The sequence below is a fragment of the Pongo pygmaeus genome, chromosome 22 (assembly GCF_028885625.2).
Source record: "Pongo pygmaeus isolate AG05252 chromosome 22, NHGRI_mPonPyg2-v2.0_pri, whole genome shotgun sequence".
In the NCBI taxonomy this organism is placed as follows: Eukaryota; Metazoa; Chordata; class Mammalia; order Primates; family Hominidae; genus Pongo; species Pongo pygmaeus.
In genome coordinates, this window is record NC_072395.2 from 9,323,584 (window position 1) to 9,336,318 (window position 12,735).

At 45.6% G+C, this 12,735-nt stretch overlaps 1 pseudogene; it reads left to right on the top strand.

Annotated features, from left to right (window-relative positions):
* Positions 1 to 600: 600 nt before the first annotated feature.
* LOC129027113 (cell division cycle protein 27 homolog) lies at positions 601 to 2,517 on the top strand (annotated as a pseudogene).
* Positions 2,518 to 12,735: the final 10,218 nt, after the last annotated feature.

The window sequence follows — 12,735 nt, forward strand, 5'->3', positions numbered from 1 at the left end:
GGCAAGAGACTCTCAACATTCTCTCCCGAAAGCAGTGAGGTGGATGGCAGACGTGTTTCCCGAGCTCCTGGGGTTTTAGGTGACCATGTGTAGAGGAGAGATTTCCAATGTTTCCAGAGAGGCGCGAGCCAGTTATTCGGGGCATCTGAACACGAGATGGGGTTTCTGACAGCAACTTAAGGGCCAGGAAGGGCCAGAATCTGCCAACGCCCATGTCCCAGGGTGGGGCCAATGGAACCCAAGGTAGAGGGAGTCAGCAGTCCTCACAGAGAGGACTCCAGCCCTAGGCCCCGCTGTGCAGACCAAATCAGAAGGAACAGAGTCCTTCGTCCTACATGCCACATCCCTCCACTGAACTTGGGAGTGGACTTGTTTCCCAAATATGAGGTGACTTTCGCTTTGTAATGGATCACAAGGGGCCGGGCTTTCCACAGTCGGCAGGATAAAGAAGTCATGCTGGCTCGGCCACCCCCATCCCCCGGTAACTGGTGAATTTAAATGAGCCGAGGCTGGCCGGGCCGGAGCCGCTACAGGGGGGAGGGTGGTTGGTGGGGTGGGGGTTTCCTGAGGCACTGCAGAAATTGGGCCTTTGCCTCGAGGATGACAGTGCTGCAGAAACCCTTCCAGGCTGCTATATGGCAAGCACTAAACCACTATGCTTACCGAGGTGGGGTTTTCCTCACAGAACGCCTTTATGCAGAAGTACACTCAGAAGAAGCCTTGTTTTTAATGGCAACCTGTTCTTAACTCCCAGGAAAAGCCTATAAAGCATATAGACTCTTGAAAAGACACAGTTGTCCTACACCGCAATGCAAATACCTGCTTGCAAAATGTTGTGTTGATCTCAGTAAGCTTGCAGACTGGGAACAAATCTTATCTGGTGGAGTGTTTAATAAGCAGAAAAGCCATGATGATATTGTTACTGAGTTTGGTGATTCAGTTTGCTTTCCCCTTCCATTGTTGGGACGTGTATATTGCAAGACAGATCGGCTTGCCAAAGGATAAGAATGTTACCAAAAGAGACTTAGTTTAAATCCTTTCCTCTGGTATCCCTTTGAATCATTATGTGAAATAGGTGAAAAGCCAGATCCTGACCTAACATTTAAATTCACATCTTTACAGAACTTTAGCAACTGTCTGCCCAACTCTTCAACAACACAAGTACCTAATCACAGTTTATGTCACAGACAGCCTGAGACCATTCTTATGGAAACACCCCAGGACACAATTGAATTAAACAGAGTCAATTTAGAATCTTCCAATTCAAAGTACTCCTTGAATACAGATTCCCCAGTGTCTTTTATTGATTCAGCTGTAATTTCACCTGAAACTATCCCACTGGGAACAGGAACTTCAATATTATCTAAACAGGTTCAAAATAAACAAAAAACTGGTCGAAGTTTATTAACAGGACCAGCAGCTCTTAGTCCATTTACCCCAAGTTTTGGGATCTTTTCATTAGGAACCCCAAGTCCTGGAGATGGATCTTATTTACAAAACTACACTAATGCACCTTCTGTAATTGATGTGCCATCCGCTGGAGCCCCTTCAAAAAAGTCTGTTGCCAGAATTGGCCAAACTGGAGCAAAGTCTGTCTTCTCGCAGAGTGGAAATAGCCGAGAGGTAACTCCAATTCTTTCACTAACAGAAAGTTCTGGTCCATAAATAACTGCAACACCTCAGGTAATGAGCCCCACTATGACATCTCCCCCAAAAGCACTGCATCGAAGAAGTTCATGACTCTTTACTAGTGACAGTTCCACAACCAAGGAGAATAGGAAGAAATTAAAAATGAAGTTTACACCTAAAATCCCAAACAGAAAAACAAAAAGTTAAACTAATAAAGGAGGAATAACTCAATCTAATATAAATGACAACCTGGAAATTACAAAATTGGACTCTTCCATCAATTCAGAAGAGGAAATATCCACAATCACACCTCAGATTCAGACTTTTAATCTACAAAAAGTAGCAGCAGAAGGCTTGATGAGCCTTCTTCGTGAAAGGGGGAAAGGTTATTTAGATTTAGGTTCATACCACTGCAAAGAAGCTATAAATATTTTGAGCCATCTACCTTCTCACCACTTCAATACTGGTTGGGTACTGTGCCAAATTTGAAGGTCCTATTTTGAACTTTCAGAGTACATGCAAGCTGAAAGAATATTCTCAGAGTTTAGAAGGATTGAGAATTACAGAGTTGAAGGCATGCAAATCTATTCTACAACACTTTGGCATCTTCAAAAAGATGTCGCTCTTTCATTTCTGTCAAAAGACTTAACAGACATGCATAAAAATTCGCCAGAGGCCTGGTGTGCTGCAGGGAACTGTTTCAGTTTGCAACGGGAACATGATATTGCAATTAAATTCTTCCAGAGAGCTATCCAAATGGATCCAAATTATGCTTATGCCTATACTTTATTAGGGCGAGAGTTTATCTTAACTGCAGAATTGGACAAAGCATTAGCTTGTTTTCGAAATGCTATCAGAGTCAATCCTATATATTACAATGCATGGTAAGTGGTAATGAATTGTAAAGACAAAGTCTTGTTGATGGTGCTGGTAGTCACTAATTTTTCTTGTTAAAAAGCTCTTTATTGTCATGAATTTGGTTACTAATACTTAGGAATGGTACATTCTGGTCAATAACTTCAAACTAACTTTTTTTATGAAATGTATGTCTTTAACAAACTCTTCAGTTAACTAATGATAATAGAATACGAGATGCTTATACTCAACAGTTTCAGTCTTCTAAAAAACTTTTGCAGATACTGTAGTTGTGTTTTGTTTGTTTGCTTGTTTAGTTTTGTTACTTGATTTGTTACTTTTTCTTCGAACACAAAAATGGTGATTGGGACAAAAAATGCTTGGGAAATTGGAAAGGAATAGCATAATACACTTATTGGATAATAGAAAAAAACACTGAAAAAGTTCACTAGCTGCTTATTGACAATGTTCCAGTTTATTGAGTTACTATTAAGAACTTAATGTATCCTTTATTTAGCAGTATCTCTGTTTTACTTTTTTGTATTTGTGTATAAGTAGACACATAGGAAATTACTACCCAGGTCATATTGTTATCAACTGAATAACATATGAAAAAGTTAGGTCCTACTTCTGCCTCAACACCCTACTTACTGTTGACATTTATTGTATTTCTCTGGACTGACTTAAAAGTTTAAATATCAAGAGAGGGCAAGGCATGGTGGCTCATGCCTGTCATCCCAGCACTTTGGGAGGCCAAGGCAGGCAGATCACAACGTCAAGAGATCGAGACCATATGTTGAAACCCCGCCTATATTAAAAGTATAAAAATTAGCTGGGCATGGTGGCTGGCGCCTGTAGTCCCAGCTACTCAGGAGGCTGAGGAAGGATAATCGCTTGAACCTGGGAAGTGGAGGTTGCAGTGAGCCAAGATTATGCCATTGCACTCCAGCCTGGGCGACAGAGTGAGACGCCATCTCAAGAAAAAAATAAAATAAAAATAAAATAAAATAAAATAAAATAAAATAAATATCAAGAGAAAGTATAATTCTGAAGTAGTAACTCTGCAGAAGCTTTTTTGTCAGTTACAGTTATCTTTGGGGTTAGCTATTATAGCAGTTGAGTTTTAACACTTGATTTGCCTCTAAATCTGAAGCATTATATTACTAAAATATTTTTTGATTTGTGATTATGTTGTTTAATGGATTATATATCATTTTGCTGTAGTAGTTGCAGTGCCTGAAAGATTGCCAGAAAAATAGTGCTAGCTATTGCTGACCAATGTAAAAATCAACTTGCCAATATTGCCATCTCTTCCAATAGCTATGTTCTCCATAATATTTTAAGAACTCAGTTCTTCATAAGGCTTGGTTGTTTTTGATTTTTTCCGAAGTCTGGTGGATCCTTGTGCTGTTTTTTTTTAAATGTGTATTGTCTGTCCAGCTATTCCGCAGGAGTCACATTCTTAAAAATCGTATCCATATGAAAATTGTGTTTCAAGGAGGATTATTCAGACTGGCAAGCTTTTAGTAGGAGGAGTTTAAATGCTGACGTATTTAGGTAACTCTAAATACTGAGCAACTTTATTCTATCTACAAAATAGAAAGCCTTTCTTTTCTTTTCACTTTCACTATCTTCAGCACCATGTTTAATACCTTTTCTTCATCTATAACACAATTATAAAGATATACAAATCCACTCAAATAAAGCAGATATATTGTGCTTTAAAAAAAAAAAGAAGTCGTTATGTGGCACACAATGAGGTGTGACTCAAATCTAGAATCTCCAGTGAAAACCAATGAAACAGGGTCAAATACCGTGTCTACTAAAAATAAAAAAATGGGCCAGGCGTGGTTGTGCTGAGGCAGGAGAATCACTCTAACCCAGGAGACAGAGGTTGCAGTGAGCTGAGATCACGCCACTGTACTCCAGCCATGCGGGGACAGAGCAAGACTCCATCTCAGAAGCAAACAAACACAGAAAGCCAATAAAGGTGTTTAACTCAACGTATCAGGCTGAGGTCTCTTGACAGGATACATCCAGTACGCAGGGAAACGTTGATGGGTGGGGTGGAATCTATTTTGTGGCCTCAAGGAAGGGTTTGAGAGACAGTCCCACAAACGTTGATGGCAAACGTGACGGCCCAAAGAAGCCCCTCCGCCCAAGAAGTGATATTCATTTGTATCCTGTAGCCACCCACGAGGGAGAATCAGGCTCTCTACACACCCCCAACCCCCACCCCACCCCACCCCAACCCACCCCCCCGCTTCGTGAAATGAGCTCTCACTCCATCAGGCTCTATTCAGGCCGTGTGGTTTTTTAACCTCCAGTGTGTGTGCCTGGGTTGTGGGGTGGGTTTGGGGCGGTTGTGGACAGAGGAGGGGATAAAGCGGTGGTGTCCCGTGGGTGCCAATTATGTGGGACGTGAGTGGGGTGGCCAGAGCCTAGGGAACACATTGCCTGTCAGGATGTCTCCCCTCATGCTCCCCTCTCTGACCTATGCTCCACATCTTTGCAGTTCAGTGGGGACCTTGTGGGTGGAAGTCACCATCCCTTTGGACTTTAGCCGAGGAAGGCCGGGCTCCCAAGAGTCTCCCCGGAGTCAGGGCCTTGGGCAGGCTCACAAGGATGCTGAAGGTAATGGTTGGTGACAGTGATGTATGTTGGAGTCCTTGGGCCAATGCAGAGGTATCCATTTGACCTCGGTGGGACAGGTCAGCTTTGTGGAGTCCTGTGAGTCCTTCCAGAGACTCATCCAGTGCTAGCAAGCATGGTACCGAGGATCCCAGCTCCCAGCAGAAACACTTTTGTTCACACAGAATCCTGGGCAGGAAAGTTCTCAGCAGGTTTAGACCTCCCAGCAAAAAGCCAAAGCCACTTCTGGGATTTTTTTTCAAAGAGCCAGTGGTTCCACAATGGGCCATGGGTAGTTGTGGAAATGGAGAGAAGTGTTTGCAGATACATATTTCAGACAGAACCGACAGGGCTTGGTCATAGGTCATGAAGGACATGAGCAGATGCACATTGAGAAAACCCTCCCAGCATCCTAGGTGAACAGAGGTATGATTTTTTTGAGACAGTCTAGCTAGATGCAACCCCAGATTTTAGGGTTGGATGTTTATTAATATGTAGTATCTAAGAGGTATCCAAGTCCAGAAATCAACTCGCCAGTTCTGTACAGCATTTTGTAGGGAGATCAAATCTGGGATGTCTAAAATTAAGAATTCAGGCCGTGGTAATAGATTAGATTAGATGTACTTGTACTTATTTTGTCAAGAAAGAGAGGGAGGAGATAGAGAGAGCCAGAGAGTGAGCGAGCACGAGAGAGAGAGAGACACAGAGACAGAGACATAGAGACAGACTGAGAGACACAAAGATACACAAAGAGAGAAAGACAGAGAGAGACAGAGAGATAAAGACACAGAGAAAGACACAGATGGAAAGAGACAGAGAGAAACTGAAAGAGAGACACAGACAGAAAGAGAGAGAGATAGACAGAGAGAGAGACACACCAACAGGCAGACAGACAGGCAGAGAAAGAGAGTAAGACAGAAAGCTGACACACACACACACACAGAGACAGAGACAGTTGGAGAGACAGAGAGAAAGAAAGAGAGAGACAGACAGAGGGAAAGAGACAGAGAGAGAAAGAGACAGACAGAGGGAGAGACAGAAACAGAGAGAGAGAGAGACAGACAGAGACAGAGACAGAGAGAAACAGACAAGGAGAGAGAGACAGACAGGAAGAGAAAGACAGTAAGAAGAAGACAGACACAGAGAGAGAGAGACAGAGAGACAGAGACAGAGAGACAGACAGGTAAAGAGAAAGAAAAAAACAGACAGACAGGGAGAGAGAGAGACAGACAGACAGGGAGAGAGAGAGAGAGAGACACTGACAGACAGCCAGAGAAAGAGAATAAGACAGAAGACAGACACAGTGAGAGAGACAGAGAGAGAGACACAGAGACAGCGAGAAAAAGAAAGAAAGAGAGATACAGACAGACAAAGAGACAGACAGAGAAAGACGAGAAGAACAGAGAGAGACAGAGAGAGAGAAAGAGAGAGAGAGAGAGGCAGGCAGAGAAAGAAAGAAAGAAGATAGACACCATGAGAGAGACAGGCAGAGAGAGAGACACACAGAGACAGAGAGACAGAGAGAAAGAAAGAGACAGACAGAGATAAAGACAGAGATGGACAGAGAGAAACAGACAGACAGGGAGAGAGAGAGACAGACAGGCAGAGAGAGAGAGACAGAAAGGCAAAAAAAGGGAGTAAGACAGAAGACAGACACAGTGAGGGAGACAGGCAAATAGAGAGAGAAAAATAGACAGACAGGCAGAGAGAGAGAGACAGAGAAAGAGAGACAGAGAGACAGAGAGAGGAGGAGGAATGGCGTGGTCAGGAAATAATTACACATATTTTATAACGCTTTTGATTCCGTAAAGGGTGGCCGGGGTGTGCTTTGAAAACAACAACAACAGCAACAAGAGCAGCAGCAGCATCAGCAAGAGCAACAGCAGCATTCGCTTATGGATTTCAAGAAAATAAGATGTTCTGAAGTAAACATCAACCGGCTCTCACTACACGTTGAGAGATTCACAAAAGCGCTAGTTAACAACAGGAGAAAACAGCAGCTAACATGTCTTGGGGAAAAGATACGTCTTCCTGAAAATTGGGGATTTCTACTTCACCTGAAAAGAAATACATATGAAAAAGGAAAAACACGAACAAAACAAAACAAAACAACAAACACGGGCCAAGGCACCGTCCCTGGAAATCTTAAGTGAGCAAAGTATTAGTTTTCAGAAAACGTTTCTATTATGGGCAAATACAAAGAACGCCCAGACTAGAGCTGTGACGCCATTCCCATTGTGAAACTATACTGGCTGGAGGGTGGAGAAACTAAAACATCATGATAAAAAGTGATGGAGACCCAGCCAGGGTGAAGCTTTCCTAGGGAGGGAGGCCTGAGGAGGGAAGTGGGGGGAAAAAACCCCACAAGAGCAGACCCGCCCGCTTGCCCACGCAGGTCAAGGGCTATGACTTCGGCCCGAGCTGCCTCCAGGGATGTGGGACCGTGCCACCCCCATCTTCAAAAACTGTGGCCACTGAGTGAGGCCTGATGCCCACCATTGCAAATGTCAGCCTGGCAAGAATGAAATCGCCGGTAAGGGGTGGGGGAAGGGGAGAGAAGATGGAGGCACACCAGGGTGGCTCCGGAAGGTTTCCAAGCAGGGTGTTCGGAGGCCGGAAGTGGGGGGTTTGGGGGGAACCCGCCTAACTGACTCACTAAATGAAGGTAAAGGGACATGGGTAGTGGGGGGAACCGGGGGGCGACTTGAAAATTAAAGTGACCCCTCCTAAAACCCAAGTAGAAGAGTCTATGTGCATGAAAGAACCAACACACAAAGAAAACTAAAGCGCTGATCAAAGAACAATAGGGCCTCCGCCAGGGCGGAGGTTCCCTAGGCAACCAGGGAGAGAGGGAGGGACCTCCAGAAGGGAGAGAGAGAAACCCTTTGCCCAGGCTTAGTGAAGTAAGCAAGACCTCCCTCCATGTCACCTAGACTTTCAATAACAGTGGCCACTAGATGATGCCCGAAGACAACCGATGCCTGCAAGTGTCAGTCAGCATGGAAAAGAATGCATTTATTTATTTATTTATTTATTTATTTATTTATTTATTTATTTGTTTAGAGACAGAGTCCTACTCACTCTACAGCCCAGGCTGTAGTGCAGTGGCACAATCTCGGCTCACTGCAGTCTCTGCCTCCCAGGTTCAAGTGATTCTCCCACCTCAGCCTCCTGAGTAGCTGGCATTACTGGATCATACCCCACTGTGCCCGACTCAGTTTAGTATTTCTAGTAGAGACGAGGTTTTACCTTGGTGGCAAGGCTGGTCTCGAACTCCCAACCTCATGTGATCACCTGCCTCGGCCTCCGGAAGTTCTGGGATGACAGACGTGAGCCACCACGCCCGGCCTTATCCATGTATTTTTGAGTCGAGGAGCTTATCAGGGAAATACGAGAAGTAGGGACGCCACACGTGACAGACAGAAAAGTCTGAAAATGCCCCTTCCATCCAAGTGGGGACCCGGCCTCGACCTCCCAAAATCATACACCAAGTGGTGAAGCGTAGCAAGGCCTGTCTGTCTGGATTCCTATCGGCCTCTCTAAGCAGGCCCTTCTGACTTTCGTGGAAGGGGCAGGGCCCTCTCCGTCATGAGAGGTCTGACAGACTGACAGAGAAAGAGACAGACTAGAAAGACAGAGATGGACAGAGAGAGACAGAGAGAAACAGACAGACAGAGAGAGAGACAGAGACAGAGAGAAACACACAGACAGGGAGGGAGAGAGACAGAGAGAGAGACAGACAGACAGACAGAGACAGATGGAGAGGAAACAGAGAGAGAGACAGAGAAAGAGAGAAACAGACAGACACACAGAGACAGGCAGAGAGAAACAGAAAGAGAGAGACAGAGAGAGAGAGAAAGGGAGGGAGAGAGAGACAGACAGACAGGCAGAGAAAGAGAGTAAGACAGAAGACAGACACAGTGAAAGAGACAGGCAATGAGAGAGAGAAAGAGACAGAGAGAAAGAGAGAGACAGACAGAGAAAGAGACAGACAGAGAAAGACAGAGACGGACAGAGAGAAACAGAAAGAGAGAGACAGAGATAGAGACAGAGACAGAAACAGACAGACAGGGGGGAGAGAGACAGAGACAGACCGAGAAAGACAGAGACAGAGAGAAACAGACATAGAGAGATGGAGAGAGTGAGAGATACATAGAGAGAAACAGAAAGAGAGGGGGAGAGAGATACAGGCAGGCAGAGAAAGAGAGTAAGACAGAAGAGAGACACAGTGAGAGAGACAGGCAGAGGGAGAGAGAGACAGAGACAGAGAGAAAGAAAGAGAGACAGAAAAAGAGACAGACAGAGACGGACAGAGAGAAACAGCAAGAGAGAGAGAGACAGAGAGAGCGAGAGTGAGAGAGACAGAGAGAGAGAAAAAGACAGGGAGGGAGAGAGACAGACAGAGAGAGAGAGACCGACAGGCAGAGAAGAGAGTAAGACAGAATTTACGCACACAGAGAGAGAGAGAGAGGAAAGAAAGAAAGAGAGAGACAGGCCGGGCACGGTGGCTCATTCCTGTCATCCCAGCACTTTGGGAGGCCGAGGCGGGTGGATCACGAGGTCAGGAGATCGAGACCATACTGGCTAACTTGGTGAAATCACGTCTTTACTAAAAATACAAAAAATTAGTCGGGCTTGGTGGCGGGCGCCTACAGTCCCAGTTACTCGGGAGGCAGGAGAATGGCGTGAACCTGGGAGGTGGAGTTTGCAGTGAGCCAAGATGGTGCCACTGCACTCTAGCCTTGGCGACACAGTGAGACTCCATGTGAAAAAAAAAGACAGAGAGACAGACAGACAGAGAAAGAGACAGACAGAGACAGACAGAGAGAAACAGACAGAAAGAGAGAAAGAGCGAGAGAGAACAGAAAGGCAGGCAGAGAGACAGACAGGCAGAGAAAGACAGCAAGACAGAAGACAGACACAGTGAGAGAGACAGGCAGAGAGAGACAGACAGAGACAAACAGAAAGAGAGACTGACAGAGATGAGACAGAGAGACAGAAACAGACAGAAAGAGAGACAGACAGGCAGAGAGTGAGAGAGAGAGGGAGAGAGACAGAAAGGGAGGAAGAGGGACAGACAGAGAGAGAGACAGACGGGTAGAGAAAGACAGTAAGACAAGTTAGGCACAGAGAGAGAGAGAGAGAGTGAGAGAAACAGACAGAGAGACTCAGAAAAAGAAAGAGAGAGACAGACAGAGAAAAACAGAGACAGACAGAGAGAGACAGAGAGAAACAGAGACAGACAGAGACAGAGAAATACACAGAAAGAGAGACAGAGAGAGAGAGAAACAGACAGGGAGGGAGACAGAGAGAGACAGGGAGGGAGACAGAGAGAGACAGGCAGAGAAAGAGAGTTAAACAGAAGACAGACACAGTGAGACAGGAAGAGAGAGAGAGACAGAGATAGAGAGAAAGAGACAGACAGAGAAAGAGACAGAGAAAGACAAAGACAGACCGAGAGAGACAGAGAGAAACACAGAAAGAGAGAAGTTCCTAGTCGAGTAGCAATACAGTGCCTTTTCTTTCATTTTCTCTTTCTTTTCTGGTTTTCTTTTCTTTTCTTCTTTTCTTTTCTTCTCTTCTCTTTTCTTTTCTTTCTTTTCTTTTCTTTCTTTCTATTTATTTATTTAGAGACTGAATCTCACTCTGTCGTCCAGGCTGTAGTGCAATGGCGCCATCCTGGGTCACTGCAACCTCCGCCTGACAGGTTCATGTGAGTCTCCTGCCTCAACCTCCCGAGTAGCTGGGATTACAGGTGCCTGCCCCAGCACGCCCGACTCAGTTTCGTATTTTCAGTAGAGACGGGGTTTCACCATGTTGGCTAGGCTGGTCTTGAACTCCTGACCTCGTGACCCACCCACCTCGGCCTCCCAAAGTGCTGGGATGACAGACGTGAGCCACTGCTTTCAGTGTACAGTGCCATTTATTAGAAATCACTCATGGGAACACGCACTTATAGGTCATGTGTAGATATTTTATTTATTTATTTATTTTTTGCACGGGAAGGTGGGGGGATGGAGTTTCGCTCTTGCTGCCCAGGCTGGAGTGCAATGGCATAGGGGACTCAAAGAGTCAACCTATGGCAGAGAGGGCACGTCATTCTGAGTGTAAGGGCAGCAGCGAAAGGTGGCAGGGCCGGCGCTTTTAAAGGCTGAAATCCCTGCAGCTCAGGCCTGTCGTCCTAGCACTTTGGGAGGCCCAGGAGGGCAAATCACTTCAGGTCAGGAGTTCAATACCAACGCGGCCAACATGGAGAAACCCCATCTCCACTAAAAATAGGAAAATAAGCCGTCTGTCGTGGTGCGTGTCTGTAATCCCAGCTACCGGAGAAGAATCACTGGAAGCCGGAAAGCAGAGGTTTCAGTGAGCCAAGAGAGCGCCACTGCACCGCAGCCTGGGTGACAGAGCGAGAGACTCAGTCCAAAAAAAAGAAACGAAGAAAAAAAGAAAGAACAGGCCCAAATACTACATTGTCGCTGAATGTTCCCGCAAAAGGCCGGAAACCCCCTGACTCAGGTCAAGGAGGTGGTGTTTCATTTAACTTCTCTCTCTCTCTCTTTCCTTCTCTCCCTCTCTCTCTCTTTCTCCTCTAACTTTCATTTCTTGTTCAAACATACATGTGCAAGATTGTTACATAGGTAAACTTCTCATGGGAGGTTCAGTGTGCAGATGATTTCATCACCCAGACACTAAGCGCAGTACTCGACAGTTTTCATGTTTCGTTTTGTTTTGGTTTCTCCTGAAGCTGTCTCTCCTTCCACCCCTCCTCCCTCAAGTAGGCTCCCGCGTCTCTCGTGTCCCTTGTTCTGCCCACGCAGAACTCTCATCTATAAGTTCCCACTTATGGATGAGAACACGCGGTATTTAACTGATTGTTGCTTTCATCTTCAGTGGTGGCGGTGAAAGAGGCATGACACTAAATCGACCCTTAGGACGTTCACCTCTGTCCCCACCCCACGCCCACTCCCCCTACACACCCTCATTCCTGCACACACTCCTCAAAAGCAGGAAAGGAAGAAAGACAGAAATTAAAGTAAGAGGTCAGCCTCCAAGGTGGTGGAGGGAGGGGATCTCAAAGGGTGAGCAAGCGATGGGGGTCGGGGGATATCTTGGCTGGGCTTGCAACAATGGGGGAAAGAGTTTCCAGCCCCACCACATCCCGTAATCCTCAGCCGTAGCCAGCCTCTGGGTGGGGTTGTGCCTGTAAAAGCTTCTGAATGGAGAGAAACCCAAGGCAATGGAAGGCATCAGCTCCAAGTCCAGGAAGGGAATAGGGCATTGTGCATTTGAATGGGGCTTCAGAAGGTGGTGCTGCGGCTTCCAAAGCATTGCATCTCGCCTCGCCTCACCTCGCCCAGAGTGAGACTCCGTCTCAAAATCAATCAATCAATCAATAATAAAAAAAACAATGAAAGAAAGAGACAAGAAAGAGAAAGAAAGAAAGAAAGAAGAAAGAAAGAAAGAAGAAAGAAAGAAAGAAAGAAAGAAAGAAAGAAAGAAAGAAAGAAAGAAAGAAAAAGAAAAAAGAAAGAAAGAATCAGTACAGTGCTCGTGGTCGTGAATCATTCCCCAGAGTCCTGGCGCAGTGGCTCACGCCTGTCATGCCAGCACTTTGAGGCA